Raw genomic sequence first — 24,871 nt, 5'->3', positions numbered from 1 at the left:
TCTAAACTAAGAACCATTTCCCCTCAACGTAAGACATTTCTCTTAGTAAGAAGCAAAATGTTCTCCCATCACACGTGAGATAACAATACAGATATATGGCAAAATGGAGGAAGAAAAGAAGAATTTTTTTTTTTAAGTGTCACATAGCTCCCTGGGAAACTGGCTTTAATTTACCATATTTATTATCTCTCTCAAAGCCCCAAAAAGAACTGGATTAAGAGTTTCCCATGGCCAGACGCAGTGGCTTGCACCTATAACCCCAGCACTTTGGGAGGCCAAGGCAAGCGGATCACCTGAAGTCAGGAGTTTGAGACCAGCCTGGCCAAAACGGTGAAACTCCATCTCCACTAAAAATACAAAAATTAGCTGGATGTGGTGGTACCCACCTCCAATCCCAGCTACTCGGGTGGCTGAGGCATCAGAATTGCTTGAACCCAGGAGGTGGAGGTTGCAGTGAGCTGAGATCACACCACTGCACTCCAGCCTGGGTGACAGAGTGAGGCTGTCTCAGAAAAAAAAAAAAAAAAAAAAAAGAATTTCCCTCTAGGGAAGACAAGGTTTTCCCAAAGGCAAAGCAAACCTTTTTGAGACAGGTAATTTGTGTCCTAGTCCACTCAAGTAGTCTAAGGGCTCTTAGCTGGGGACCCTCAGGAGACACTGTCAGAAGCTACTGCAGTATTCACTACTGAAGCAGCTGCACGAAACTTGCTGAGGCAGCAAAATGCCCCTGCAGTGGGTGTCAATTCATCATCCCCACTTTTCAGCCGGCAAAGAAATCCAGAAACAGTTAAGCTGCACGTTGCAATTTCTTAAAATAGAACTTCCCAGTTTTGAGTTTCATCAAGCCTTCCACTGGTTTTACAGTATTATACATATGTCCTTCCCTCTCACATTGTTTCTCCTTTTAATTATTTTTTTCTTCCTCTTTTTCTTCTTTTTCACGTCAGATGAGTAACATGCCGATGCCACAACAAGGTTTGAGGGACGCACAGCTCACCCAGGAATGCGAAAACCCAGGCATGAAGCTTATGAACTACAGAAGGATCACATTGTCCCAATGTTCACACTACTTTTAGGAGATTGCCCTCTGCGTGGAAAAGCTGGCCTAAGAAAGCTCTGTTAACTTTGTTGCTGACTTTGATAACGGAGGCCACCAGACTGTAATTAGTCCACTTGGGCGGTTGTAACAGAATACTATAGGCTGAGTGTTTAAACAGGAATTTACTTCTCATAGCTCTGGAGGCTGGAAGTCTAAGATCAAGGTGCCAGCAAGTAGTCTGAAGCCTCTTCTCTTGGCGCACAGGCAGCCATCATCTTGCTGTGGGCTCACATGACGTCTTTGTGGTAGGAGAGCAAACTCTCTGGTGTCTCTTCTTATAAAGACGCCAGTTTCATTATGAAGGCCCCACCGTCATGAGCTCATCTAGCCCTAATTATCTCCAAAAGAAAATACTACCATATTGGGGGTTAGAGCTTCAACACGTGAATTTGGGGTACGGGGTACAATTCAGTCCACAGCATAGGGTCTGTTTCCCAGTCTCAGCCTTTCGGGCAGTATCTTCAATTTCCAATCACACGATGTGAATTGACAACCAAGACCACAAGTTACGATTTAAACTCTGCAAAGTTTCCCTCTTACATTCCATTACTAGAAACAAGGAGGCATTTTACAAACTATTACCCTAGATTTTTGCAGTCCTCTTAAAATACTTTACCAGAATAGTAGATAGTACCATTCTTTTGTATTTTGAAGTTTCTGCAGCATGGTCTTCTAAAGAAAAAGAGCTTCGGGCCAGGCACAGTGGTTTATGCCTGTAATCCCAGCACTCTGGGAGACCAAGGCCGGCAGATCACCTGAGGTCAGGAGTTCGAGACCAGCCTGGCCAACATGGTGAAACCCCATCTCTACTGAAAATACAAAAAAAAAAAAATTAGCAGGTGGGCCAGGTGTGGTGGCTCACGCCTGTAATCCCAGCACTTTGGGAGGCTGAGGCGGGCAGATCGTTAGGTCAGGGGTTCCAGATCAGCCTGGCCATCATAGTGAAACCCCGTCTCTACTAAAAATACAAAAAATTAGCCAGGCATGGTGGCGGGTGCCCATAATCCCAGCTACTCAGGAGGCTGAGGCAGGAGAATCACTTGAACCCAGGAGGCAGAGGTTGCAGTGAGCCAAGATAGTGCCATTGCACTCCAGCCTGGGCAACAGGAGCAAAAACTCGGTCTCAAAAAAAGAAAAAAAAAAAAAAAAAAGAGCTTCATACTAGATTAAGGATGAAGATGACAGTAATTTCCTCTTTGTCACGATCTAAAAACATCACAAAATGCTACGTGTTAAAATACATTAAAAATACACGACTTTCTTTCCACCCTTTGATATTTTCATTTATGAGCTATGATTCATAAGAATGCTCTGTCACTGGAAAAGCACAAAATTCAAATTCACTATGGCATGTTTATGATTACTACTAGAAAAATATACGGCCTTGATTCTCTAGGTGATTCTTATTCCTTTGGTCTTTTTCTTCTTTCCTCTTCCCTGTGTTGTTACAGTGTTGATTGTACAATCATTTACAGAACAATAGTAAATAATGTCAGCTAACATTTGGTGAATTCTTAACATGTGCCAGCCACTTGCCAAATGTTTTACATTCCCTCTCTCTTTTAATCCTCACGAAAGCCTCATGAGGTAGCTATTATTATCCATGAAACACAAAAGAATATTAAATGTTAAGTACGTATAATTGTCTCTCTGCTCTTCACTTTCTAAGAAGGTAGATTCCTTGGAGGGTTCTTTATTTTACTTGATGGGGTGCTGCTGGGGACAGGAAGTGGAAAAGTGAAGATAGAGAGAGAAGGCTAAATTAGAATAAAGAGATGGAGACCCAGAAGGGCTGGGGGAGGTGGGCAGATTAAGGGGTAGAAGAGGAGAGTAAGGAGAAAGTGAAGGCAAAGATGAGGAGCTGGGAGGAACCTGGCAACGACTGGCAGGCTCAAGAGGAGGGGAAGGTGTCATGGTCACAACAGAGGGGAGGCGGATTTGGGGAAACAGTGGGATCTTTGGAGAGGATTTTTCAAAGTTCTGGTACATGAAGTATTACTTACTCTTTCTTCCATATCTCCAGGAAAATCTCAGCATTGAATCTGCCATATTTTATCTAATCCAAGCTGTGAATGACTGTAAGATAGAATCGATGGCAAGATACATCATTGTTGGTCATGGTGGTACACGCCTGTAGTGCCATTACTCCGGAGGCCGAGAGAGGAGGATCTCACAAAGCCCAGGAGTTCTGGCATATAGTGTGCTATGCTGATTGGACGTCCACATTAAGTCTGGCATCAATATGGTCATCTCTCAGGAGCAGAGGACCACCAGGGTGTCTAAGGAGAAGTGAACCCAGGTTGGAAACAGAACAGGTCAAAATTCCCATGCTAATCAGTAGTGGGATGATGCCTGTGAATAAACAGGCACCCCAGCCTGGAAAACTCATCTTTTAAAAAAAAAAAGAAAGAAAAAGAAAGAAAGAAATACACATCACATTTTAGGAAGGAAGAAAGGTATGAAGGAAGAGAATTACCAATTACAAGTGCCCGTCAGTTCAAAATGTGTCCCAATTTCAAAGAAATACAATATATTATACTTTAATCCTTTCACAGTCAGATTTATACCTTTTTTTTTTTTTTTTTTTTCTATTTTTGAGGCGGCGTCTCGCTCTGTCGCCCAGGCTGGAGTGCAGTGGCCGGATCTCAGCTCACTGCAAGCTCCGCCTCCCAGGTTTACGCCATTCTCCTGCCTCAGCCTCCCAAGTAGCTGGGACTACAGGCGCCCGCCGCCTCGCCCGGCTAGATTTTTGTATTTTTTAGTAGAGACGGGGTTTCACCGTGTTAGCCAGGATGGTCTTGATCTCCTGACCTCGTGATCCGCCCGTCTCGGCCTCCCAAAGTGCTGGGATTACAGGCTTGAGCCACCGCACCCAGCCCTTGACATTCATTTTTAATCTTCCTCTAACACATCCAAACTCCTTGAAAAAGCTCAAATTCTCTCTCTGGGCTTTGAGATGTAAATTTGCTATCCTGTTTCCTCTAAAACTCAATAAAGGCTCCCTTTATGTGAGACACATAAGCTTTAACATGTTCTATTTACAAGACACAGTTTGAATCCAACTATCCTTTTAAACTAGTGAATGTTATGTGTCTCATGGCTACAGTTTTAAAAATCAAAGCTATAGGGCTGGTGTGGTGGCTCACGCCTGTAATCCCGGCACTTTGGGAGGCCAAGAGAGGAGGACCAATTGAGGTCAGGAGTTTGAGACCAGCCTGGCCAACATGGTGAAACCCCATCTCTACTAAAAATACAAAAATTAGCTGGGCATGGTAGTGGGCGCCTGTAGTCCCAGTTACTTGGGAGGCTGAGGCACGAGAATCGCTTGAACCTGGGAGGTGAAGGTCGCAGAGAGCCAAGATCGTGCCACTGCACTCCAGCCTGGGTGACAGAGCAAGACTCTGTCTCACAAACTCCATTTCACACCAAAAAACAACAACAACAAAAATCAAACTATAAAGGCTTTATGTTTGCGTTTTTATGTATACATGTGTACATATCTGTTTCTATATTGTCTACATGGTACCAAGTTGACTTGTAAATAAATGAATGCTCATAAATTAAGTAAATAAAACGAAATGCTTTTCGAGTTCATATGACTTTTTAGTAATCTTTGGTGAATAAAAATAATATTGGTTTAAGTATACGTAATTGAAGCTACTAGAAATAAGGGAAAGGAATCCTGTATACTAAGTATATGAAAAAAACCCATGATGTTTTTGGTGAGAAAAGAGTTATAAAAAGGCATAAGGACATGTGTTTTTGTTTTTAAAAAATACTTTTGTCTAGTTTTGCAGTTAAAAGTTGTTTCTTTCTTTCTTTTTTTTTTTTTTCTTTTCCTTTTTTTGAGACAGGGTCTTAACTCTGTCACCCAGGCTAGAGTCCAATGACATATTCTCAGCTCACTGCAACCTCTGCCTCCCGACCTCAAGTGATCCTCACACCTCGACCTCCCAAGTAGCTGGGACTACAGGCACACATCACCACACCTGGCTAATATTTGTATTTTTTGTAGAGACAGGATATCATCATGTTGCCCAGGCTGATCTTGAACTCCTGGGCTCCAGTGATCCTCCTGCCTAGGCTTCCCAAAGTGCTGGGATTATAGGAGTGAGCCACCGTGCCCGTCCTATTTCAAAATTTTAATGATATACATAAAATTGAGTGAATATAGAAAGTTGGGAAAAGAAAGAATATAAAAAATTTCATACCAGGTTAGGTTATAAAAGGCTTATGGAAATCTTGGGTGGTCAAAGCTAATTAAGAATAGATGAACTTATAAACTTTATAAAGATGAGCTTATAAAGTTTTATTAAATTTAGCTTTAGTATCAATACACTGAAACATGGGTAAATTTTGGTTTTCTCTTTGAACAAAATTTTTGTGTACTACTAATAAAAGATAGTAAGCCGGGCACGGTGTCTCATGCCTGTAATCCCTGCACTTTAGGAGGCCAAAGCAGATGGATCACCTGAGGTCAGGAGTTCAAGACCAGCCTAGCCAACAAAAACCCTGTCTCTACTAAAAATGCAAAAATGAGCTGGGTGCAGTGGCAAGTGCCTATAATCCCAGCTACTTGGGAGGCTGAGGCAGGAGAATTGCTTGATCCTAGGAGGCAGAGGTTGCAGTGAGCCGAGATTGCACCACTGCACTCCAGCCTGGGCAATAGAGTAAGACTCCATCTCAAAAAAAAAAAAAAAAAAAGAAAAGAAAAAAAAAAGGAAGGAGAGAAACAGACTCTGTGTACGTTATTAGATCTTTTAATTATTTGAATATTTGTCTCCTCTCCATCAAAAAGTAAAGATTTTTGCTTTTTAAAATCTTTTATAAATAAATTATAACTGGCTAAATGACTATTGTTTTACAGTGACCTGTGATCCTATTGTGATTACGTGTTTTAAACCTTTTAAACCTTTCTTATTTTGATCAAGTGTTTTCAACCTTTTACATATTTCACAGGCTTCCTCAAATCAAACTTTATATTTGAAATTAAGTGTTTTCAACCTCAAACTAACTTTGGGATGTTCAAATGACCCCTGAAGCATCCGAAAGAGAGGTCATAAGCAGGCCTATTGGTACGTTAAATTACATGGGAAGCAGTGTCAAATAAACAATGATGTTCGGCCTTTTTTTTTTTTTTTTTTTTTTGAGTTATATATGTAAGAACATGTCATTAATGTGCTCCAAATTTGTATGCAAATCCTAAAAATCTGACATGCTATCAACTCGTCATTATGGCGATTATGTAAAATTGTTGTAGACCACAGAAAATAACTAAGTTTTAAAAATCAATTGTTTATTTAAGTATGGCCATTTTAAGTCCTGTTGTCCACAGTTAATTGCTTTACTTTGATACTTTTTTTCCTGAAAGCTCTTTGCAAATCCTAGATGTTGTGTCTTCAAGGAGGTTTATGGAAAGGATGGAAAGAACTCTGACAAATACAGGTTTCTGACAACATTGAGATCATACCATTAGACTAGGCAAAAAGTTTCAAAACACTAAAAAACAAAACAAAACTAGAAAACCTGGACTCATAAAACTGCCCATCTAACATCAAGCAGAACGAGAACTAATTAGATGGGATTGAACTGGTAGAAGACTGAAATGATTTTTTTTTTTTTTTTTTTTAGGCAAAATTATTTTATTTGGGATTTTGGATTTCCCCGTGTTTTCTCATCTTACTTAAACCTGTCTTCTTTTCTTTTCCTTTTTATTATACTTTAAGTTCTAGGGTACATGTGCATAACGTGCAGGTTTGTTACATATGTATACTTGTGCCATGTTGGTGTGCTGCACCCATCAACTCGTCAGCACCCATCAATTCGTCATTTATATCAGGTATAACTCCCAATGCAATCCCTCCCCCCTCCCCCCGAAATGATTTTTTACGACTTTTTTTTGTTTGTCATTATTGCTGATTTTTATGTTTTGTTTTCCAGAATTAAGAAAACTCTTTTCTTCTTATTTCAGGATATTTATAGCTTACAGCAATTGATTGTTTTCCAGAATTAAGAAAACTTTTTTCTTCTTATTTAAGGCTATTTACAGCTTGCAGCAATTGAGTAAAGTGTACTTTCATAACAGATTTAAAACATTTACCTCTCTCTCTACCTAATCTCTCTAGAATTTGGAAACTATTTACGAGTATTCTTATTTTATGACAGTATAGTTATTTGTGTAAGTTCAGTAAGATTGTTTTCATCTGCCACAAAACACAATTGGAAAAACTGGTTATTTTACCAAGGTTTTAACTAGAATATCATATTTTGATATATGACTAGACTGCTTTGAGGGACTGAGGTTGACTTGTATGGAGCCCATAAAAAGCCTCTTGGAAAGACTGGCTTGGTACCTTGTCTACACAGTACTCTAATAGGTTCCTAACCTTGAAGTAAGTAAAGAATGTCACTTTCTGACAGGCCTAGGAACCTCAAGTTATTTGGGGGACCTCAGGAAGAGTGAAATTTACTCAATTTGTATTGGTCTTACAGTCTTTGGCATAACTCCTAAGCCTCAAGTGGCTTTTAAAAGACTAATTTGACATTTCTTATGAAGTTTCAGCAAAGCGAACTTAACAAGAGTCTATATGATGAATCACTATCGTTATTGCATTTTATGCAAATAACCAGGCCAAGTTAATAACACTAAACTTATTATTATTATTATTATTATTATTATTATTATTATTATTATTGTTGTTTTTTTTTTAAGACGGAGTCTTGCTCTGTCGCCCTGGCTGGAGTGCTGTGGCCTGATCTCAGCTCACTGCAAGCTCTGCCTCCCGGGTTTACACCATTCTCCTGCCTCAGCCTCCGGAGTAGCTGGGACTACAGGCGCCGGCCACCTCGCCCGGCTAGTTTTTTGTATTTTTAGTAGAGACGGGGTTTCACCGTGTTAGCCAGGATGGTCTCGATCTCCTGACCTCGTGATCCGCCCGTCTCGGCCTCCCAAAGTGCTGGGATTACAGGCTTGAGCCACCGCGCCCAGCCACACTAAACTTATTTTACAAGCAAATTAATCTTGCTATAAATATCTTTGGTAAAAATTTAAAAATGGCGAGAGAAAGCTTACGTTTCAGAAGAAAACTATAGTGCATTAGATTCTAGCCCTGTCCATTTGTTTTTGAGGAGTTTGTTGTTGTTGTTTTTGTTATCTGGGCTGAATCCAGAATTTTAGTTTTCTCCAATATCTGGCTGCAACTCTCCAGACTAATGTTTCCAATTGTTCTCCCATCCTTCTGACTTGGAATCACTAGAAATTAAAACCATCTTTTCCCTAATGGCGTATAAGCTGAAGCTAGTCAGCCTGGCTTTGAAGAAAAATCACCACAACAGCTTATATTTGGACAAATGTTGCATATGCAAACTGCAAACCAGAAAAATCTTGAGATTGCCGCTAATCTTTGTGATGGACTGCCCTCCAAACTCTGGAAAAACTAGTTTATAGACTACTCCAGACATTAACCTTTGTTCTTTTTCCACAGAAATGCCTCTTATTAACAACCTGTTTGGCTGCATCATATAGAGGCATAGCTTTGACAACCCATCTGCAACGCCCTCTTCTAGAATGACACACCACTGCTTAATTGAACTGGCCTATTCCCTGAAACGTGGGACTGGTTTAATTGCGTGTGGGGGAAAGTGCTTAGGTTTGTTCTTTTCTATGTGCTTATTCTCATCCTAATCTGTGTTATTTTCTCCCTTTGCAAATTCCTTGCCACTCAATTACTAACCTGATTTTTCTCTCCATAACTACCAATCCTATTTTAATAGGTAAAATTTCCTGAAAATAAAGTTTCAAATGGGAGACTAAAAGAAACCAAACATATTTCCATATTTCACCCCAAAATATACTTCTGTTTCTTTTTGTTTTGTTTTGTTTTGTTTTTGAGACGGAGTCTCGCCCTGTGGCCCAGGCTGGAGTGTGATGGCGCAATCTCGGCTCACTGCAACCTCCATCTCCCAGGTTCAAGTGACTCTGCCTCAGCCTCCCGAGTAGCTGGGATTACAGGCCTGTGCCACCACGCCTGACTAATTTTTTGTATCTTTAGTAGAGACGGGGTTTCACCATGTTGGGCAGGCTGGTGACTCCTGACCTTGCGATCTGCCTGCCTCGGCCTCCCAAAGTAATTGGATTACACGCATGAGCCACCGCTCCTGGCCCCAAAATATACTTCTTTGACGTATTTTGAGATGGCTATTCAGAGGACCTGCAGAAAGGAATAGCCCTGAAAAGCTGCCTTTTGTAGGAGAGATTTGCATTTATAGAGAAAAATCTAGGTTAGTGAAATGAGCAGTCATACTTCCTCTGAGTGCCTCCACCCATCCTTTGTCCAGATCTAGAAAAGATTATGTCTACCACAGACTACCATCTATCCTTTCTGAGGGCAGCTCCAAGACTGTATTAGTCCATTTTCATACTGCTATAAAGAACTGCCCGAGACTGGGTAATTTATAAAGAAAAGAGGTTTAATTGCCTCACAGTTCCACATGTCTCAGGAGGCCTCAGGAAGCTTATAATCATGGCAGAAGGTGAAGCAGAAGCAAAGACTTTCTTCACATGGTGGCAGGAAAGAGAGACCCAGCAAGAGCAGGGAAAAGCACCTTATAAAACCAACAGATCTCATGAGAACTCACTCACTGTCATGAGAACAGCATAAGGGAAAATGCCCCCATGATCCAATCACCTCCCACCTGGTTCCTCCCTCGACACGTGGGGATTATGGGGATAAACCATTCAAGATGAGATTTGGGTAGGGACACAGAGCTAAACCACATCAGAGACGACCTGAGATACTTCCATCTGCATAATGAGACAGCCTTTGCTTGACATTCCTCTTCCATAACCTGTGCTGTCACCTCCCACAAAGCCCAGCGAAACTTGGTCCCAGGCCACTGGTCTTTGGACTCATTCATTTTTCCTGAAAATCATTTACTGCCCCTCAAAAGAATTGTCTCCCCACTCACTTATGAAGAAGGGTACACAAGCTTCTGTACCCTACTGGGTTATTGGATAATCATTCTCTCCTGTGATTCCTTGGTGCTATGCATGTTAAAAAAAATTTTAATATGCCCTTTCTCCTGTTAATCTGTTTTTTGTCAGCTGATTTTCTGTGAATCTTCAGAGGGTGAAGGATAAGTTTTGCCTTGGCCCCTACAAGAACAATCCTTCAACTATTTTTGTAATTTATGATGTTGACTTTTTGAAGAATTCAAGCCATTTGCCTTCTAAAATGTCACATTGTCTCTGTGTGTGTTTGTGTGTGTGTTTATGCCTTTTGTTTTGTTTTTGTTTTTGTTTTGGACGGAGTCTCACTCTGTCACACAGGCTGGAGTGCAGGGGTACGATCTCGGCTCACTGCAACCTCCGCCTCCCAGGTTCAAGTGATTCTCCTGCCTCAGCCTCACTAGTAGCTGGGATTATAGGCATGCACCACCACATCAGGCTAATTTTTAGTAGAGATGGGGTTTCACCACGTTGGCCAGGCTGGTCTTGAACTCCTGGCCTCAGGTAATCTACCCGCCTTGGCCTCAGCCAAAGTGCTGGGATTACAGGCGTGAGCCACAGCACCCGGCTTGTTTTGTTTCTTAACACATCATTAATTATTAAGGCCAAATCTGAGCAGCCTAGGAAAGCTCTGTTATATCTGAGTACACACATTTTACAGAAGAGAAAACTGAATCTCAGAGAAGCTAAGTTACTTACCTCTGGGCTCACAGCTAATATATGGAGAGCCAAGATTCCAACCCAAGTAAGCTTGATTCAGCTTGTGTGTGTGTGATGCAATTTACTTTGTTCCTTTATCACCTGTGCTTCCTATTAAATGGAGGTTGGGGCTGGCATGGTGGCTCGTGCCTGTAGTCCCAGTTACTTGGGAGGCTGAGGTGGGGAAGATATTGGGAGGCTGAGGTGGGGAGGCTTGAGTCTGGGAAGATCATTTGTGCCATGATTGTGCTACTGCACTCCAGCCTGGGCAACAGAGTGAGACCTTGTCTGAAAAAGATAATAATGAATAAATAAAATAAATAAATAAAGGTTGGATGATTCAGGTTAAGCCATTTTGGTAAAATTATTTCATAGATGATGCTTTATACTTCCTAGGGCATACCATGTCATGTCAGGTGTCCCACTCTTAGTGACCTACATTTGATTGCATGGTTAAAGTTCTGATCACCAGATATCTCCCTTTGCAATTAACAAGTAACTCATGGAGTGACATGTTGGCACCATGCAAATATCCTGTTCTGCCTTGTTCATGTTTGCAGCCCTCAGTTCCCAGCAGAGGCTATACCCAGTAGATGAATGACTTCTACCTTGGCAAACTATGATTGAGCACAAGCACCCAAACCTCACCAAGGTACTTCCTCTAATGAATTATTCTGGAGAAATGGAGACCCTGCAGGCCTGAGAGAAGGCAGGAGAGATCCCTGGAGCAGGTGCTGAGGGCTAACACAGCTTCTCCTGCCAATGCCTCAGGCTAAGTTCCCAGACACACTCTAAGTGCTTGGAAGGAGCTGCCTCCTTTTAGAGATTGCTGGGGGAGGCTACCCACAGCTTGGTAAAGCCAGAAAAACAAAAATTTAAAAAGCTGTCATTTCAAAGCTGGGAACAGTTTTCTGTTTTGCAATAAACCAAAGACTCAATCTCCCTTTGTACTTGGAAAAAAACCTGCCTGGTTCATTAATTTTATGCAAATATTAAGCAGGATATGTTTGAGCTAAATTGCTTTCTATATATAATGTAATAGGGTGTCTATGCTTTGCAGAGTCAAATCTCTTCAGAATTTGTTTCCTTAGGCAGTGATTTTTGTTTTGGGTGTGTGTGGGTGTTGGGGGTGGGGGTTGTGCGTGTTGTCTAAATATGGTTTGAAAATTCTCTGTGCTTGAAAATTCATGCAAGTTCTGGTAGAGATGGACAACAGGGGCGCCTGTACATAGTCTCACTGGTATCACAGGGGCACCATATCTGGAAGCTTTTTCAAACTAACTGGAAGAATCCAAGCAGACTGGTTCCTGAGTTATCTGAGTCCAAACCCTGGGCATTCCCAGAACCCCTGAAGGGACATCCCAAGTGGTGGCTTAAGGCCATCTTAGCTGGCTACTGAAGTAAAATGTGACCTCATTGTGACACCAGTTGGATGTAGCATACAAAGTGTTGTTAGACCACGATGCCTGCATAACGCTCCTGCTCTGAGAAAGCAGTGTGAGTGTTGACAGTCTGGACATGGAGGTAAAAGACACAGAAAGAGGGGCATCCCCGTCCCCGGCTCTTCCCTGGAAGCTTTGATAGAGATGATGAGAGGGGATATGTTAAGACCAGATCCTTTCCAATTTTAAACAGGCTAAGACTCTTCTTTGGCCAGGCCTGGAGGGTGGCTATCTACGCAGTGTCATTAAAAATGGACCAGTGCAAGTTCTGTCACCTGCTGACCTGGATCCATCATTCATGGGTCAGAATTGGGCCACACTGAAGTGGATCTCTTCACTGGGATGAACACATTATCCAAAGTTTCTTGATTCCTTAAATTCCTAAATACTGTAAACCTCTTGGCAATAAAGTTTGGGAACAGCCCACCATTCTCCACTTATTATTATTATTTTTTTAGACGGAGTCTCGCTCTGTCACCCAGGCTGGAATGCAATGGCTCGATCTCGGCTCACTGCAACCTCCACCTCCCGGGTTCAAGTGATTCTCCTGCCTCAGCCTCCTGAGTAGCTGGGACTATAGGCACACGCCACTATGCCCAGATAATTTTTGTATTTTTAGTAGAGACAAGGTTTGACCATTTTTGTCAGGATGGTTTCGATCTCCCGACCTTGTGATCCGTCCATCTCGGCCTCCCAAAGTGCTGGGATTACAGGTGTGAGCCACCACGCCCGGCCCCACTTACCTCAAACTAACCATAAGCCCCTTCCCAAGTCACCAGGGTCAATGCAGCCTGAGGATGCGCCCTCTGCAGCCTTGAGTCACATTGAGACAGATTATCCATGGAGTGGAGAGCGGGCAGGTGTGATTAAAGCGCAGGGCCTGGTCTGCCAAGGTGGCTCACACCTATAATCCCAATGCTTTGGGAGGCAGAGGTGGATGGATCGCTTGAACAGAGCAGTTTAAAACCAGCCTGGACAACACAGGAACATCCCATCTTTACAAAAATAAAAAAATTAGCCAGGCATGGTGTCACATGCCTATAAACAGTCCCAGCTACTCAGGAGGCTGAGGTGGGAGGTTAGCTTGAGTCCAGGAGTTTGAGGCAGCAGTGAGCCATGATTGTGCCACTGGACTCCAGCCTGGATGACAGAGTGAGTCCCTGTTTTGAGGGGAGAAAAATGCACAGGGCCTAAGACCTCAAAATCTTAAGCCCCACCTCCACCCCATTAACTCCATCCACAAATGTTTACTTCTCTGAATAGCCAAATAATCAGTGAGTGCTGAGCCTTCAAATTGATCCTGATTTCATCGTAGATGCCAAGCATTCTTCATGATTGAGGTTTGAGATTGTGCACATTTTCTAGTTTTGTAGAAGACTGGGTTTCCTACATATTTTCCTCAAAATTTTTTTGTTTGATTTTGGAGTGAGATCAAAATAAATTTTTAGAGACTTTGTCGTCTTTTTCTCCATCTTCAGTTGTTTTGTTCAATTGTTTTCAATTCTTGCCCTTTTGTGAAAAGCTTTTGAAATGACTAATTATCTTCCAATTGATCTTTAATTGCCTCCCACCAATTTTGATAAAAAGCATTCTCATTGTCATTAATTTTCTAAGTACTTTGTAACTGTAGTTTTGATTATCTATTTAACCCAAAAGTTATTTAAAGGGTGTTTTTAGTTTTCTAAGAGAGTAGGGGTGGGTTTTGTTTTTTGTTTTGTTTTTTGGCTATTCTACTGGTTGTTCTCTTTTAACTTTATTGTATCATGGTGTAATGGAGTCCCTGTAATTTGTTTTTGTAATTTGTTTCAGTTTTCTTGATAGCTTGATGATACAATCAAGCAATTCAGATTTCTTTCTTTCTTTTTTTTTTGTTTTTGAGACAGAATCTCGCTCTGTTGCCCAGGCTGGAGTGCAGCGGCACAGTCTCGGCTCACTGCAAGCTCTGCCTCCCGGGTTCACGCCATTCTCCTGCCTCAGCCTCCCGAGTAGCTGGGACTATAGGTGCCCGCCACCACGCCCGGCTAATTTTTTGTATATTTAGTAGAGATGGGGTTTCACCGTGTTAGTCAGGATGGTCTCGATCTCCTGGCCTCATGATCCACCCGCCTTGGCCTCCCAAAGTGCTGGGATTTCAGGCGTGAGCCACCTTGCCTGGCAAGACTCCTCATCTCTAAAAAGCAAACCAAAAAAAGCCTTTTCCAATAATTGTATACATTCTTCTTTGATACTAAACTTCTAAGTGCACGTGGTAGTTTCTTAAAAGTTATTTGCAATGGGGAATCTGAAACCTAACAATGAATATTTTGTACACTGTTATTGTGAAATCTATTGGTCTCGTTCTGCTGCCCAGGAGAGTGCAGTGCTGCAATCACAGCTCACTGCAGGCTCCAACTCCTGGGCTTAAGCGATCCCTCTGCCTCAGCCTCCCAAACAGCTGGAACAACAGGTGCTTGCCACCACGACTGGCTAATTTTTCAATTTTTTGTAGAGAAGGGCAGGGCAGGGCAGAGATCTCTTTTTCGTTACCCAGGCTGATCTGAAACTCCTAACCTCAAGCAATCCTTCTGCCTCAGCCTCCCAGAGAGCTGGGATTACAGGCGGTGATTCCTCTCCAGGCCTGTTTGTTTGTATGTTGATTTCCCCATAGTGTGATTATAAGTTTGTGAATATATATTTCTATCATTTTGCTTTATATGTCTTGAAGATATGTTGTTAGAAACCTAAGTGTTTATGGAAATTTGTTATCGTCTTCATGGATAGTATTTTTTACCAATATACAACATCCCTCTTTGTTAATTATATGTTTTTGCCTTGATATTATTTCTCTGATAGTAATATTGCTACACTTTCACATCCACCTGCTATGTTTTTCTCTTTTAATTAAAATTTTATTCTTATGAAAGTAATACATATACATAGTTTTGCTTTGTTTTTAAGTATAGTAATAATACTATAAGACCTCCAACAAAAAACAGCAGGACCTGCCCTATCACTCTCTACCAACCAACCCCATTCTCAGAGGCAACCACCCAAATGTTTGTATTTATTCTACATACCTAAATAACATGCATATACCTTCACTGACTATATATACTTCAGTTTTTCTCCTTGGAACTGACTTCTTCATAATGCTTGTCTCATTAGTGAGCTAAATGACAAATAATATTGAGCATCTCTTCTTGTACTTATGTGCCATCCATATATCCTGTTTGGTGAGGGGTCTGTTCAGATTTTTCCATTATTTACTTATTTATAAGATGGAGTCTTGCTCTGTCTCCCAGGCTGGAGTGCAGTGGTGTGATCTTGGCTCGCTGCAACCTCCACCTCCCAGGTTCAAGAGATTCTCCTGTCTCCGCCTCCTGAGTAGCTGTAACTACAGGTGTGTGCAACCATGCCCAGCTAATTTTTGTATTTTCAGTAGAGACAAGGTTTCACCATGTTGGCAAGGCTGATCTTGAACTGCCACCCGAAGTTGATCAGGTGATCCACCCGCCTAGGCCTCCCAAAGTGCTGGGATTACAGGCATAAGCCACCGTGCACAGGCTAAATTTTTCCCATTTTAAGTTTGGGTATTTTATTTTCTTGTTGTTGAGCTTTGAGAGTTCATGATATATTCTAGATACAAATCCTTTATTAGAAATATGGCTTGCAGGCTGGGCATGGTGGTTCATCCCTGTAATCCCAGCACTTTGGGAGGCCGAGGCAGGAGGATTACCTGAGGTCGGGAGTTCGAGACCAGCCTGACCAACATGGAGAAACCCCGTCTCTGCTAAAAATACAAAATTAGCCAGGTGTGGTGGCACATGCCTGTAATCCCAGCTACTCAGGACATACCTCCTTTTGGGCTTTTTATTTATTTATTTTAGGACAGGGTCTCACTCTGTCCCCCAGGCTGGAGTGCAATGGCACCATCACAGTTCACTGCACCCTCCATCTCTTGGGCTCAAGAGATGGAGGCTGCGGTGAGCCGAGATTGCACCATTGCACTTCAGCCTGGGCAACAAGAGCGAAATTCCATTTCAAAAAGAAAAAAGAAAAGAAAAGAAATATGGTTTGCAAAGACTGTGTCTCAGTCTGTAGCTTGTCTTTGTTCTTTTAACAGCGTGTCAAAGAGCCAAAGTGTTTCCTTTTTGTTGTTTTCTGAGGTTCATTGAAAATTACTGACATGAAGCCGATTGATAAATAGGAGAAAAGGCACACAAATTTATTTAGCATGTATACACAGGAGCCTTCAGAATGAAGACCCAAAGATACAGGAGAAAATGTTCATTTTAATATTTAGGTTCAACAAAGTATAGACAGCTGTGAGGAAGTATGATTGGACAAAAAGAATATGATCTAATACTAATGGCTGAGTTAGGGAAGCCCAGTAGCGCCTGGCTGTCTACATTCTTCTTGGCCTCTCTGAGCATGCATTCCTTCCTCTCTGGGATGGGGCGGGGGGCGGTCTTATGAGCTATAGTCAAACAAGGTAGGCCAGATAGTAGATAGTTTCTTTATGACCAGCTTTTATGCAGAAAGGTGGATGGAAAATGAGAGTATATTTTTAGGTTTTATGAGTAGCTTTGGGGAGAAGAGGTTCTGGTTTCTACGACCTGCTTTAGGGAAGAGATTTCTAGTTTCTATGGCTAGCCTTGGGAAAGAGTGGGACTAAGAGATAAGAGGGAAGAAGGTCAGAGAAAAACTTTTGCTTCTGAGGCTGCTGCTGAGGTCTACACTTTGGGGTATTGTTTTCTGAGCCCCAACAGATGAAATTCAATTTATCAGTTTGCTCTTTTATAGATTGTTCTTTTTGTACTGTTTCTAAGAAATCTTTGTCTAACTCGAGGTCAAAAAGGTTTTCTTCTGTTTCCTTCTAGAAGTTGATTCATAATCTTGGGTATGATTCATTTTGAGTTAATTTTGATACATGGTGCAATGTATGGGTTGAAGTTAATTTTTTCTGCCTTATGAATATCCAATTGTTGCAGCACCATTTGTTGAAAAGATGATGCTTTCTCTACTGAATTGCCTTTGTATCTTCATTGAAAATCCATTTCCAGTCTCTCTGTTCTATTCCATCGATCCATTTTCTTTCTTAACATCGGTATCACACTGTCTTGATTATTGCAGTTGCATAAGAAGTCAAAATTGAAAATAGTATTCAGCCATAACAAAGAATGAGATCCTGTCATTTGTGGCAACATGGATGGAACTGGAGATCATTATGTTAAGTGACATAAGCCAAGCACAGTAAGGCAAATATCGAATGTTCTCACTCATATTTGGAAGCTAAAAAAGTGGATCTCATGGAGACAGTAGACTGATGGTGACCAGAGGCTGAGAGGATGGGAAGGGAGGAATGAAGGGAGATTGATTGATGGGTACAAAAATACAGTTAGGTAGAAGGAATAAGATCTAGTGTTCAATAGTTCCCTAGGGTGATTATAGTTAACAATAATGTATATTTCAAGATAGCTAGAATAATGAATATTCTCAACATAAAGAAAAGATACATGTTTGAGGTGATGGATATCTCAATTGCCCCATCTGATCACTACACATTGTATGCATGTAACAAAATGACGTGTACCCCCTAAATACATACAACTATTATATATTGATTTTTAAAAATATATATTTAGTATTTTTATTTCATCTTTTCAAGGATCATATATTTTCATGTCATTCTTTGTTTTTTTTTTTTTTTTTTACTTTTTATTATTACATACCAAATTTTTAAAAAATAAGTCTTGAAATTGGGTAGTGTTAGTCCTTCAACTTTGTTCTTCTCTTCTAAAATGGTTCTTACTATTCTAGGTCATTTGAATTTCCATGTAAATTTTAGATTCAGTTTGTAATTGTCTGCAAAAAAGCCTCTTGGGATTCATAATTGCACTGAACCTATGGATCAATTTGATCTTTCCATTAATTTAGGTCATTTAAAATTTGGCTCATCGAATGGCGTGAACCCGGGAGGTGGAGCTTGCAGTGAGCCAAGATCGCGCCACTGCACTCCAGCCTGGGCGACAGAGCGAGACTCCGTCTCAAAAAAAAAAAAAAAAAAAAAAAAAATTTGGCTCATCAGTTCAGGCGCGGTGGCTCTTTCCTGTAATCCTAGTACTTCGGGAGGCAAAGGCAGGCAGATCACTTGAGGTCGGGAGTTTAAGACCAGCCTGACCAATATGGTAAAACCACATCTCTACCAAAAATACAAAAATTAGCCAGGTGTGGTGGCAGGTGCCTGTAATCCCAGCTACTCAGGAGGCTGAGGCAGGAGAAGCACTTGAACCTGGGAGGCAGAGGTTGCAGTGAGCCGAGATCATGCCACTGCACTGCAGCCTGGAGGACAGTGAGACTCTCTCTCCAAAAAATAAAAAAAAAAAATTAAATTAAATTAAATTTTGCTCATCAGTGTTATGTAGTTTTCAATGTACAGGTCTTCTTATATCTTTTGATAAATATATCCATAAGTATTTTTTTTGATGTTGCTGTTAGTGGCATATTTTAACTTTTTTATTTCCGATGGTTCATTGTTCATACCCAGAAAAGCAATTTATTTTTGTTTTTGTTTTTGTTTTTTATTGAGAAGGAGTCTCACTCTGTCGCCAGGCTGGAGTGCAGTGGCACCATCTTGGCTTACTGCAACCTCCACCTCCCAGGTTCAAGTGATTCTCCTGCCTCAGCCTCCTGAGTAGCTGGGAGTACAGGTGTGTGCCACCACGCCCGGCTAATTTTTACGTTTTTAATACAGAAGGGGTTTCACCATATTGGTTAGGCTAGTCTCGACCTCCTGACCGCGTGATCTGCCCACTTCAGCCTCCCAAAGTGCGGGGATTACAGGGGTGAGCCACTGCACCTGGCCCAGTTCTAGTAGCTTTTAATAGATTTGTCAGCTTTCTGTATAGATGCTCATATTGTCTACAAATCTTTCTTTCATTGTTTTTTTGGAGACAAGGTCTTGCTCTGTCACCCTGGCTGAAATGCAGTGGTGTGAACACAGCTCACTGCAGCCTCAACCTCTGGGGCTCAAGTGATCCTCTTGCCTCAGCTTCCTGAGTAGCCTGGACCACAGGCACACAACACCAGCATGACTTTTTAATTTTTTATAAAGACAAGTTCTCACCATGTTGCCTAGGCTGAACTCAAACTCCTGGGCTCAATTGATCCTCCCGCCTTGGCCTCCCAAAATGTTGGGATTATAGGAATAAGCTACCACACCCAGCCTACTTTTTCTTTTATCAGATGGCTATCTTTTGTTTCTTTTTCTTGCCTAACCCCACTAGCTGGAAACCTCAATACAATGTTGTCTAGAAGGGGTGAGATCTCACATCCTTGTCTTATTCCCAAGCACGGGAGGAAATCATCAGTCTATCACCATTAGGTATAATTTTGGCTGCGGGTTTTTCATACACGTCCTTCACCAATCAGGTTGAGGATGTTGCCTTCTAGTTATTCTTTGCTAAAAGAGTGGATGTTGGATTTTTGTCAATGTGTTTTCTGCATCGATTGAGGTTATCATCTAGGTTTTCTGTTTTGTTAAAATGACTATATTGATTCAGTTATTTTTATTTTTTTCAGACATGAGGCCTTGCTGTGTTGCCCAGGTTGGAGTGCAGTGGCTATTCTAAGGCATGATTACAGTGCACTGCAGCCAGAAAACTCCCGGCCTCAAGCCATCCTTCCACCTCAGCCTCCCAAGTAGCTAGGACTAGAGGTGCACGCCACCACACCCAGCTCGATTCTTTTTTTTTAATCTGGAAAGATTTCTGGAAGATTGATTCATTTTTGAATGTTGAACCAACCTGGCAACACTGGGATAAATCCCCTCTTTATTTATGATTGAATTCACTTTGCTAAAATTTTGTTTAAATTTGTTGGTCATTATGAGTATTGGTCTGTAGTTTTGTTATAATGTCTTTATCTGACTTTAATATTAGAATAATGCTGGTTTCATAAAATGAGTTGGAAAATGTACCCTTCTCTTCAATTTTATGGAATAACGTATGTGGAATTGGTATTATTTCTTCTATAAATGTTTGGTAGAATTCATGAGTGAAGCTACCTGGGCCTAGATCTGTCTTACTGGGAAGGTTTTTAACTACACATTCAATTTCTTTAGCAGATGTAGAACTATTCAGGTAATCTACTTCTTGAGAGAACTTTGGTAGTTTGTGTCTTTCAAGGAATTTGTCCATTTTGTCTGGGTTGTCAAAATTCTTGGCATAAAGTTGTTCACAATTGTGTAGGGGAAACTCTATCCGTGCTTTCTTTTGCTCTCACACCATGACAGTCATCAACACAGAAGTTTTCGGTGACCAAATGTGTGGGGGTTTTCCTCCACACACCAAGCAGCAGACACCAGCCGGGTGTCCTCTAATCTAGTTCTGACACCATCTACCTGGAGTCCCACACTCTCAGACACCAGTCATAAATCCAGGCCTCTGGAGCTTCTGACTGGCTTCAAGTCAGGGTTCCAGTGACCCCCTCTTTGGGTTTGACTAATTTGCTGGAGTGGCCCACAAAACTCAGGGAAACACTTATTTAGTTTACCAGTTTATTATAAATCGTAAGGCACAGGATACAGATGAAGAAACGCGTAGGGTGAGGTATGGGGAACGGGGTGTGGAGCTTCCATGTCCTCCCTGGGTGCCACTGTGCAGGAACCTTCACATGTTCAGCTATCTGGAAGCTCCCTGAACCCTGTCCTCTCGGTTTTTAATGGAAGCATTCCTTCCCCCAGAGTACAGGGTGCAAGTTCGTATAGGAGGGTCTTAAGACCCACAAGGAGAGAGGCAAGGGAACATTAGAGTCCTGCCTTGGAGCAGGTGAAGACGGCAGGTCAGAGGCCTGTCCCTGAGGCCTAATACACTCAACAAAAGACTGTAACGAGGGCTATTGGAGTTACGTGCCAGAAACTGTGGATGAAAACCAATATACATCATAACACCACAATAATGTTCCTTATGTTCCTGCTAATATTTGCAGAATGTCTAAGGAAGTCACCTCTCTCATTCCTCGTTGATAATTTGAGTCTTCTCTCTCTTTTTTTTTTTTTAAATAATCTGGTAATAAGTTTATCAATTTTATTGATCTTCTCAAATAACCAGCTTTTGGTTTCATTCATTTTCTCTATTATTTTTCTGTTTTCTGGTCCACTGATTTCTGCTTTGATCATCATTTCCTTTCTGTTGCTTAAGTTTGGTTTAATTTGGTCTCTTTTTTCTAGTTTCTTAAGGTGTAAGCTGAGGCCATTGATTTGAGACCTCCATTTTTTTATCATATGGACACTGAATGCTATAAATTCTCCCCAAATGGCTGTTTTAACGATACCTCCGACATTCTGATATGTTGTGTTTTCATTTTCATTCAGTTCAAAGAAGCCTTTGTAATGTCCCTTTGATTTCTTCCTGATCCATGGCTTATTTAGAAGTGTGTTATTTAGTTTATAAGCATTTGAGGATTTCCCAGAGGTCTATAATTGATTTCCAATTTAATTTCATTGTGGCCAGAGAAAATACTTAACATGATTCTAACCTTGTAAAGTTTATTGAAACTTGGTTTATGACTCAGAATATGATCTATCTTGGTAAACTTCCCATGGGCACGCACTTGAAAATGTGTGTTCTGTTCTTGGGTGGCCTATTTTAGGCCATGTTGGTTGATAATGTTGAAATCTTCTATATCCTTAATGCTTTTTCTATTTTCACGCTCTACCATTAATTGAAACAGAGGTATTGAAATCTCCAGCCATAATTGGAAGTTTCTTTATTTCTCCTTATCATTCTATCAGTTTTTGCTTCATGTGTTTTGAAGATCTATGTGCATAAACATTTAGGATTTTTATGTCTTCCCGGTGAATTGACCCCCTTGTCATTGTGAAATGCACTATCCCTGTGAAATCAACTTTGTCTAATATTAATCTAGCCACTCCAGCTTTCTCTGACTTTTTCCATCCTTTTTACTTCTACCTTTTTTCTTTTCTTTTTCTTTGAGATGTAGCTTCAGCCTTGTTGCCCAGGCTGGAGTGCAATGGTGCGACCTCAGCTCACTGCAACCTCCACCTCCTAGGTTCAAGTGCTTCTCCTGCCTCAGCCTCCCGAGTAGCTGGGATTACAGGCACCTACCACCACGCCCAATTTTTTTTTTTTTTGTATTTTTAGTAGAGATGGAGTTTCACCATGTTGGCCAGGCTGGTCTGGAACTCCTGACCTCAAGTGATCCACCCACCTTGGCCTCTCAAAGTGCTGGGATTACAGGCATGAAACACTGAGCCCAGCCTACCTTATGTGTTCTTTTGTTGTTTTTTGTTTTGTTTTGTTTTTTGAGACGGAGTCTCCCTCTGTCGCCCAGGCTTGAGTGCAATGGCACAATCTTTACTCACTGCAACCTCCCCCTCCCAGGTTCAAGCGATTCTTCTGCCCCAGCCTCCTGAGTAGCTGGGGTTACAGGCACCGGCCACCATGCCCAGCTAATTTTCGTATTTTTGTAGAGACAAGGTTTCACCATTTGGCCAGGCTGGTCTTGAACTCCTGACCTCAGGTGATCTGCCCGCCTTGGCCTCCCAAAGTGCTGGGATCACAGGCGTGAGCCACTGTATCCAGCCTACCTTATGTGTTCTTATATTTAAGCGCACCTCATGAAGGCAGCATGTAGTTGGGTCTGGCTTTGATATCCAATCTGATATTGTCTGCCTTTAATTGGGAGTGTTAGACCATTTTTATTTAATGTGATTACTGATATAATTACGATTAAGTCTGTCATCTTGAAATTTGTTTTTTATTGGTCCTACATGTTTTCTGTTTCTCTTTTCTTCTTTTTCAGCCTACTTATAGATTAATGGAGCATATTTTATGATTCGATTTTATCTTCTTTATTGGCTTATTAGCTATAATTCTTTGTTTCTTTAATGGTTGCTTTAGGGTTTATAGTATACATCCAACTTATCAGAGTCAACTTCCAAATGGTATTACACAAGTTCACATATCATCTAAGAACTTATGATATGTTCCTGCTAATATTAGCAGAACATCTAAGGCACAGGGTCTGTGAGACCAGGCTCCATCCTGCCCCAGTGTCAAGTCCGACCTCCAGGTACTAGTCCCTCCTGTGGGGCCTTAACTGCTCCCCTCAGCATCTAGGTGCTGAAAGGGGAGACTTCAGGTACCATGGAATCCACCCACCTGCCCAGGCAGTGTTGCCAACGGAAGGTCGACTATGAGAAAGGTGTTTCTCTCAGTTAACTGAAGTCTCTCTACATGTGACTTCCACCACAGTTCCGGCTCCAACATCTTCTGAATTCACACAGGACTGCCCTACGTCCCCCCCAACCTGGCCGCCTTTCTGACGAAGGACACCTTGGGTCATGTGTCCCCTCTGCCTCTCTCCTCAAAGTGAATGAAAATCAGAAAAAAGCAAAACAAAACAAAAAAAACCCAACGAGCTCTCCTAAGGACATAAGACACAGCTGGAATGAGAGGTAGAAAAGCAGAAAGAAGGAACTGTGACTCCTGCATCACGAAATTTCCCCACCATTACTCAGAGGGGACTGGAGTAGATCCAGGCTGTGTGGACCCTAAAGTGTATGCAATTTTGTTCCTATTTATTTATTTATTTATTTATTTATTTAGACGGAGTTTCACTCTTGTTGCCAGGCTAGAGTGCAATGGCGCTCTTGACTCAGAGGGGATTGGAATTAATCCAGGCTGTGTGAACCCTAACTAAAGCTTATGCAATTTTGTTGCTATTTATTTATTTATTTTAGACAGAGTTTCGCTCTTGTTGCTCAGGCTGGAGTGCAATGGCGCTCTCAGCTCACCGTAACCTCCGCCTCCCGGGTTCAAGCGATTCTCTTGCCTCAGCCTCCCAGGTAGCTGGGATTACAGGCTTGTGCCACCACGCCCAGCTAATTTTTGTATTTTTAGTAGAAATGGGGTTTCACCATGTTGGTCAGGCTGGTCTCAAACTCCTGATCTTGTGATCTGCCACCTTGGCCTCCCAAAGTGCTGGGATTACAGGTGTAAGCCACCGCACCCGGCCTACAAAATATTTTCATAAACTACGACACACCTCTATAATATTTTTTCAGACCAGAGAGTAGGGTCTGCACACTGATTGCTACTTCATGTAACAATCTTATGATATGATTTTCTACAGAGAGAACAGAAGGGATAATTCAATCTTTCCTCTAGCATGTTTGATCAAAATTTGCTTTTCATTGACAGTTTAGAAAAGTCTATTTCAGCTTCACAATGCATTATTGGTAATGCCATGTATATTGTTAGGATTTTTGCAAATTTGAGGGAAATGTAATGGCAGAGGCAAATAGGAGTTGGAAGACTGGACAAGAGGCAACTCCCTCGAGGTAAGTGAGCACCCGGGGCCGCTTATCCCAGGTTGTCACTGCATGGGCAGTCTGGGCCGAGGCGAGGGGCCAGGATGGGACAGACATAAAGGATGTAATAAAGAGTTAGCAACTGTGTGGAACAACACTTCCCTGCTCTTCCTGCCTCCCCTCTCTGGAGATCTTTTGATTGCCACTCTGATTTTTTTCCTACGACAAATGTTACTGGGTTCATTTATCCATTCATTCAAATACTATCTATTGAACACTTCTTACGGACAAGGTGTGGAGGTGAACGCAAC

At 41.6% G+C, this 24,871-nt stretch overlaps 1 non-coding gene across 1 annotated transcript; it reads right to left on the bottom strand.

Moving 5' to 3' along the window:
• Positions 1 to 941: 941 nt before the first annotated feature.
• On the bottom strand, positions 942 to 1,045 carry LOC111535810. Its single transcript, XR_002729573.1, has one exon. It is a non-coding gene; the product is annotated as a small nucleolar RNA U13 (small nucleolar RNA).
• Between the last annotated feature and the right edge of the window lie 23,826 nt (positions 1,046 to 24,871).

Source organism: Piliocolobus tephrosceles, chromosome 15 (assembly GCF_002776525.5).
Source record: "Piliocolobus tephrosceles isolate RC106 chromosome 15, ASM277652v3, whole genome shotgun sequence".
In the NCBI taxonomy this organism is placed as follows: Eukaryota; Metazoa; Chordata; class Mammalia; order Primates; family Cercopithecidae; genus Piliocolobus; species Piliocolobus tephrosceles.
The sequence above is the reverse complement of the archived record's forward strand: the minus strand, read 5'-3'. Positions and strand labels throughout refer to the sequence as shown.